The sequence below is a fragment of the Amblyraja radiata genome, chromosome 5, assembly GCF_010909765.2.
Source record: "Amblyraja radiata isolate CabotCenter1 chromosome 5, sAmbRad1.1.pri, whole genome shotgun sequence".
Taxonomy (NCBI): Eukaryota; Metazoa; Chordata; class Chondrichthyes; order Rajiformes; family Rajidae; genus Amblyraja; species Amblyraja radiata.
This window is the reverse complement of record NC_045960.1, coordinates 93,212,797-93,220,940: the sequence shown is the minus strand read 5'-3', so window position 1 is coordinate 93,220,940 and position 8,144 is coordinate 93,212,797.

Sequence of the window (8,144 nt, the reverse complement as noted above, 5' to 3'; positions counted from 1 at the left end):
TGGTTGTATAGCAGTGGTCAAGGATGTTTAATCCTCTGGTGCTGCAGGCGACCAGCGTCTGCAGTTTCTTGTTTCTACATCTTAAAATTATATTGCTTAGTCTTAGAGCTTGTAATTATTTCTGGGATTATTGTGTTTTAATTAATTATAAAGAAGTGTGTTTTTCTACATTATTTATTTATTTCTCAATATTCCCCATTTAACAGTTGTGAAGCATTTTCCGATGTCCAGGACATTGAAACGACTCGCAGTGACTCCAGTTTTCCCAGGACAAGACACTGCTGCTCCCAGACGACGCACAGCTGTCCAATATCAAGAATGAACCATTTCCTATCTGAGAGCTGCAAACGAGTCAGGTCCCAAATCCCACTCACCTCACTGCAAACTTGCCCCCATTACAGAAGTGTCCACGTCGCGGGGCTGGAAACTGGAAGTATCCTGAGCTAATTCTGCTACCACCATTCTCTATTGCAACAAGTGATCGTCGCCGGATGATTGTGTCCTTTTCAGGACGGACGATGAGAGCGATGTCAACATTTGAAACATGGAAGATGGACACCATATAACAATTACAGCACGGAAACAGGCCATCTCAGCCCTACAAGTCCGTGCCGAACACTTATTCTCCCCTAGTCCCATCTACCTGCACTCAGACCATAACCCTCCATTCCTTTCCCATCCATATACCTATCCAATTTATTTTTAAATGATAAAATCGAACCTGCCTCCACCACTTCCACTCGAAGCTCATTCCACACAGCTACCACTCTCTGAGTAAAGAAGTTCCCCCTCATGTTACCTCTAAACTTCTGTCCCTTAATTCTGAAGTCATGTCCCCTTGTTTGAATCTTCCCTACTCTCAATGGGAAAAGCTTATCCACGTCAACTCTGTCTATCCCTCTCATCATTTTAAAGACCTCTATCAAGTCCCCCCTTAACCTTCTGCGCTCCAAAGAATAAAGACCTCACTTATTCAACCTTTCTCTGTAACTTAGTTGCTGAAACCCAGGCGACACGAAAGAAGAAGACTGCACACTCCACCCCCAGAAATAAAAATTAAAATACTGCCTATGTGTAAATACATGTTTTGTTTAGAGTAGATGCAGCATGGAAACAGGTGCTTCGGCCCACTGAGTCCACGACCATTATCGATCACGCCTGTTCACACTAGTTCTATGTTATCCCCTGTTCGCCTCCACTCCCTAAACATTAGGGTGACTAGGGAGGAAACCGGAGCACCCGGAGAAAACCCATCGGGAGAATGTGTAAACTCCACACACACAGCACCTGAGATCGGGGTGGACCCTGGTTTCTGGCGCTGTGAGGCAACATCTCTGCCAGCTGCATCACCGTGCTGCCTTGTATTGAAAGGTTTAAACCCAATCCTCAGCATGGACTGGGTGAAGCCAGTGCCGTGTCGCTGTATTGCTTCGGGAGGGGGCAGGGAGAGCTGAGGATTGTGTTCCACATTCCTCTCCCAGTCTGACGCTGCTGCACTTCATTTACTGACAGGGTGCGTTCAGACCCGTCTCACTGAATGTGGGCCGTTTATAGATTCCAATCCTCAGGTTTCACTTACTGTGCGGCAATCTATGAATAGAGGAACATATGAAAAGGAGAAGCCTATTTCAGCCCTTGACCCTGTTCCACCATTCAATATGATCTGTGACCTACAGTAACTATATCTTCTCCTTTTCCCTGTATGTCTCCATATCATGATTCACAGTGTCACAGCATGGAAACAGGCCCTCGGGTCTGCTGAGTCTGCAGTAACCATTAACCAGACAGTTGCTTTAATCCTACCTTAATCCCGCTGTTTTTTAGATTATTCCCACGATCCCATCAACTTCCTCCCCCTCCCCCCAGAATCTACCTCTGACCCACACTTACTAAGGGCAATTTAAAGTGGACAATTATCTCACCGTCCCATACGTCTTTGGGTTGCGGGACTCGGGGGAAGACCAGGACACAGGTAGAACGTGCAAACTCTACACAGGCAGCAGTGGAGGTCAGGATCGAACATGGTGCAGCGGGGCAGCATTTCTACCAGATACACCACTTGGCTATTGGAACCTCTCGGATTTAAAACTGACTATTGATCGGACACTGGCTGCAGCTTCCAGATTTCTACCATGCTATGGGCAGGGGGGGGAACAGTGTGGGGAACAGTGTGCAAGAGAGGTTGTGTGAGGGTGGACACAAAACCAATGGTGAGACAGATTAAAGGCAATGGGGATTGAGCAGATGATTAGGGGAAGGGGAGTGAAACAGACAGATGACTGGGTCTGTTGAGGTGTTATTGAGGGTGAGTTGGAGGAATTGAATACAAGATAGTTGGGGGATCAGAAACACCAATGAGGAATTGGTCATAGAGATGATCAGATGATGGGTTTATTGGATAGATGGTGGATCAGATGGACGTATGGGGTGGTTTAGGTAGATGGAGAGGAGTTGGCTAGATGTGTGTGGCGGGTTGGGCAGATGATAGGGGACAGATGAAGGTATGAGAGGGGTTGTGAGATGACAGGGAATCAGATAAATGTGTGGATGGGGTGGGCTGTTTAGAGGGAATCAGATATTGGGGTGGGGTGGGTTGGCCAGTTGATAGGGTGCAAACAGATGTGTGGGGTGGGCTGGGTAGTGGATAGAGGGGGGTTCAGACAGTTGTGTAGGGGGGAGGTTAGATGATGTGGGAATCAGGCTGGTGTGTGGGGGGTTGTTGGACTGATGGTGGATCAGATGTGTGGGGTGGGGTGGGGAGGGGAGGTGAAAGGGGATAAGACTGGTGTGGGCTTGGGGATGTTGTACAGTCGTAGGTCAAGCAGATGTGGACAGCAGGACAGATGATTAGGTTGGGACGTTCAGTGTAGTGTTGGACAGGTGGGGGGGGGGGGGGGGCGAGTCGGAGAGTCAATAGAGGGAGGTAGGGAAGAAACTCAGATGCTGATTTACAACAAAGATAGACACTAAATGCTGGAGTAACTCAGCGAGGCAGGCAGCATCTCTGGAGAAAAGGAATAGGTAACGTTCCGGGGAGGGGGTTGATTTGATGAGGGTCCTTGCTGGCAGATGAGAAGAGATGGGATCCTTTACCATTCCCTGGACATACCATTACGTCCTCAAAAGCACTCAGTCAAGTTTCTCCGACACAACCCAGTCTTTACAAATCTTTCCTCGCTCTCTGATCCCTGCGAATGTTCAATGTTTTCAATTACCCTGGTCTTAATTAGAGACTGAAGTAATTTCCTGCCAACAGATGTCATGTCAATGACACTATAATTCTCTGGTAGTCTTTTACCAATTTTCTTAAATAGCATTGCGACATGCACTGTTTTCCAATTTAAAGGAACAGTATCCAAATTACACGGACCGTGGAAAATTATAGGTTGAGGATGTGAAATATCCTCGTCATCCTCATGAGGAAGCCACCCAGCCACGGGGTTTGTCACTCTTTAGAGCCATTGCATGATTCATCACTTATGTCAGTGTTGGTGAAGCCCCCTCTCTCTCTCTCTCTCTGTGCTCTTACACCCTACCTTGTGCACCTCTGTGTATCTCCCCCAGTCACCACACACCCATTAGTTAGCTTGCTCTCTGCTTCTTTTGCTGCCTGTGGCAAATTAACTCTGAGCTGATCCCGAGGGGTACAGTCAATCTGCATTAAATTAAGTCCCTTTCAAGACCTTCTCCTGTCGTTTTACCACATGCAGACCAGTGGGCTGATGGTGGGCAGACTCTCTCTCTCTCTCAAGTTGAACGCTTTTTGCTTTTCCAGAGCAGATAGAAGCAACTGGGTGTCCTCCTCCTGTTCCCACATCATGGGACCGATGGGCTGAACAGCCTCCTGCCGTTCTCATGTATCAGGGTCGATGGGCTGAATGGCCTCCTCCTGCCCCATGAATCAAGCTGTCTGTCTATCAGCTGCCTCCCTTCATCACTTCATTGGGGTCCCGGCAGAAGGTCGGCTGGTCGCACTTCGACCTTTCAACCCTTGGCTGGTTACCCGGAAACAGCAGGAGTCCATTCAGCCCCTCGATCATTTTATATAGGGACAGCAGAAGGGTGTTCAGCTCATCAATCTTGAAACATGGGGGAAGAAGGAGGCCAATCAGCCCATCGATCCCGATATACAAGAACAGCAGGAGGCCGTTCAGCCCATCGAGTACATAATGTGGGGACAGGAGGAGGGCACCCAGTTGCTTCTGTCTGCGCTGGAAAAGCAAAAAGCTTTAAACTTAATATCTGAAATAAAAAGAAAAATGCCGAGAATCCCAGCCTTCCGGGCAGCAGTTGAAGAGAAAGAAACACAAAGCAGTGTTTCATGTTAATGGCTTCACATCAGCTGTCTCTGTTTCTCTCCGTAGCCCTGACCTGACGTGATGCACTGTGGGCTGCCCTGTAATCTTGCCTCCAACCCTCAGGCCCACCTCATTAGTGACAGGTTAAACCCCCAGGTACTCCTGCCAGCACAGTACCCCGGCTAAAAATGATAAAATCACATATTTTTCTTTCTAATATCTTTGGTGCACTTTTGAAGGGTGGTGCATTCAGGGACGGGAGGTCACATTGAAGGTTTGAGAATCCCTTCAGCCTGATGTGCCAATGCCACAGAGAGGCTGCATGCTCTTGCACTGCTTTCCCAAGCCAGACCCACCTACAAGGCCATGGTGAGGGTCACAGGGTCTTGATCCTCCATTGAAAGCATCAACATGATACACTTTCTCAAGAAGGTGGCATCTATCATCAAGGAACACAATGTGCTGGAGTAACTCAGTGAGTCAGGCAGCATCTCCGGAGAACATGGATAGGTGACATTTCGGATCAAGACCCTTCCTCAGACTGCTGAAGACCCCAGTCTGAAGAGAGGTCTCGGCCCGAAACGTCACCTATTCACGTTCTCCAGAGATGCTGCCTAACCCACTGAGTTACTCCAGCACTTTGTGGCCTTTTGAGTGATAACCAGCAACTGCAGTTCTTTGTTTCTACATCTATCATCAAGAATCCCCACAATGTGGGCCATACCCTCTTCTTGTGGCTATCACCGGGCAGGAGTTACAGAAGCCTGAGGTCCCAAACCAACAGGTTCAGGAACAGTTACTTTCCTACAACCTTCAGGTTCCTGGACTAACTTGCACAACCCGAATCCTACCTCGGCAACTGCACACTACGGTCTCTTGCTCTTCTGTGGACTTGTATTGATTTCTAAGTATGTTTTTGCACTTTAATGCTCTGTTGTCCGTAGTCTTCTTTCCTTTAAGAAATTTGTGTGTAACTTATGCATCATTTGTTTATGTGTGTGTTGTCTGAGTCTGTGTACCTGTGATGCTGCTGCAAGCATAGTTGTAATTGTACCCGTACCTCACTGTACTTGTGCACATGACAAGTTGAACTCGATGCAGGGTCTCAAACTGATATGTGGACCAACGCTCTGCCCCAATGGAAGCAGCCTGAGTTCGCCCAGCAGTCTGTTTCTGTTGTGGGGATTTTACTCAAAGTTCATCCCCACACCTGCAAACCAGAATTGGGACACTCCTCCAGATTCAGGGACAGTTTCTTCCCAGCTGTTATCAGGCAATTGAACCATCCTACCAAAAACTAGAGAGCTGTCGTGAGCTACTATCTACCTCATTGGAGATCCTTGGACTATCTTTGATCAGACCTTATTGGACTATCTCGCACTAAACATTATTCACGTTTTTCTCTTATCATGTATATGTACAGTGTGGACGGCTCGATTGTAATCTTGTATTGTCTTTCTGTTGACTGGTTAACACGCAACAACAGCTTTTCACTTTATATTGGTACACGTGACAATAAACTAAACTGAACTTGCGAAGGTGTGTGGGAATAAACTGCAGATAGACACAAAATGCTGGAGTAACTCAGTGGGACAGGCAGCATCTCTGGAGAGAAGGAATACGTGACGTTTCGGTTCGAGACCTTTCTTCATAACTTGCGAAGGAGCCGGCGCTGAGGAGGAATGGAACCAACAATAGGAAATGCAGGCATGTTTTGCGAGGATCTGCTCCTTCAAGCTGAGAAGGTGAAGGGAGATTCAATGATAATGGAGGAGCTTTGACAGAGTAACTATGGAAGAACTGTTTCCTTTGGCTGGAGGGTTGGAAACCAAGGGTTAGAGACTTTAGATAATCGGCAGCATCACTGGAGATGGTGTGGAGTGAATATGTTCACCCGGTGAGATGGCAGCACATGGTCTGGGAAGGAAGATTCAGTAACAGGGGCCGAGAGTGTGCACAATGAGGTATAGTACAAAGGGCCAGCATAGCCCAATGGGCTGATCAGCCTCTTTCGATGCACCAGGATCCTAGGGACCCCAAACACTGCACAGGGGAGGGGCTGTGGGGGGGAGGACGGCAGCAATGTGCAGCCCATTACCAGCGGCCAGTGTGAAGCAGTATTACAGTGTGTAGCGCATTCCTGGCAGCAGTGATGCAGTATATAGTGCATTCTGGGCAAGCAGCGGGAACCATTGTTGCAGTCTGCAGTGTGCAGCAATTCGGCAGGCAGTGTGAAGTACTGTTGCAGTATTCAGCCCATTCCCAGTGTGCAGTGTGAAGCAGTGTTGCAGTATGCAGTCCATTCGCAGTGTGCAGTGTGAAACAGTGTTGCAGTATGCAGTCCATTCCCAGTGTGCAGTGTTGCATGCTACAGCCCATTCCCAGTGTACAGTGTTGCAGTCTACAGCGCATTCCCAGTGTGCAGTGCACAGTGGGCAGTGTTGCAGTCTTCAGCGCATTCCCAGTGGGCAGTGTTGCAGTATGCAGCCCATTCCCAGTGCACAGTGGGCAGTGTTGCAGTATGAACTCTATTCCCAGTGCACAGTGGGGAGTGCTGCAGTGTCACAAAGTGGGAGCTGAGCTCGGCCTTTGCAAGGTTAATTATCACCCAACCTTCTATTCTGTCTCGTGGCCTTGGAGTACAGATAAGCCCCTCTCTGATATGATTGCACACTGCCTATTGCACAAGACATTGGTTGTGCCTGTAGACACAACTCTCCCTCATTCAGCCCCAAACCAAGTCAAAACTAACTTCCTGAGGTGAGGCTCTGGGTCCCAGGGTCTCCCAGTTGTTGCTGCTCCTTGCCCTCTGGGCTCTGTGTGTGGGGCTACTCCTTGCCCTCTGGGCTCCGTTCAGTTCAGTTTAGTTTAGTTTACTTTAGTTTAGAGATACAGCGAGGAAACAGGCCCTTTGGTCCATCTAGTCCCCACTGACAAGCAATCTCCGTACACCAACGCTATCCTACGCACACTAGCAACAATTTACACTTTTTACCAAAGCCAATTAGCCTACAAACTCTTTAGAGTGTGGGAGGAAACCGGAGCACCTGTAGAAAATCCACACGGTCACTGAGAGAACGTACAAACTCTGTACAGCCGGCACCCGTAGTCAGGATCGAACCCGGCTCTCTGACGCTGTAACACAGCAACTCTACCGCTGCACCACCGTGCCGCCCTCTGTGTGCGGGGCTGTTCCTTGCCCTGTGGAGGCTGCTAGCCCTGTCTGTCAGCCCTTGGCATGACTTCTTGCCTCCCAGCCTTATCCCCACAGTATCAGTCAGGCCTGGTCACTGGGACAGAGACCAGTTGGAAAGGGAACAACCTCTTGGTATTTGACAGCATGGTTCTCAGCTCTCAACTTCCCTCTTCTGGTCCCTGTGCACCTTTCCCTGGCCCTTGAGACTGAGGACTGGAGTTGCTTCCTCTCCAGTTGCTGGGGATGGTGGGAGGTGGAGACCCTTCCACAGGCTGGCCAGTTAGGAAGCCGGTCCTCTTCCTCCACCACTGCTGCTGGGCTCCTTTGTGGTGGCATGGTGGCACAGCAGTAGCGTTGCTGCCTCACAGCGCCAGAAACCTGCGTGGGTTTTCTCTGAGTGCTCCAGTTAAGTAAGTAAGTAAGTAAGTAAGTAAGTAAGTAAGTAAGTAAGTTTATTGGCCAAGTATTCACATACAAGGAATTTGCCTTGGTGCTCCGCCCACAAATAACAACATGACATAGTGACAGTTATGAATGACTCAGAAAACACTAAACATTAATAATAATAAAACATTAATGATAAAACACCATTGATTAAGCATGTGAACCAACAAAATACCAGATCAAAGGGAGGCTACAGATTTTTGGCT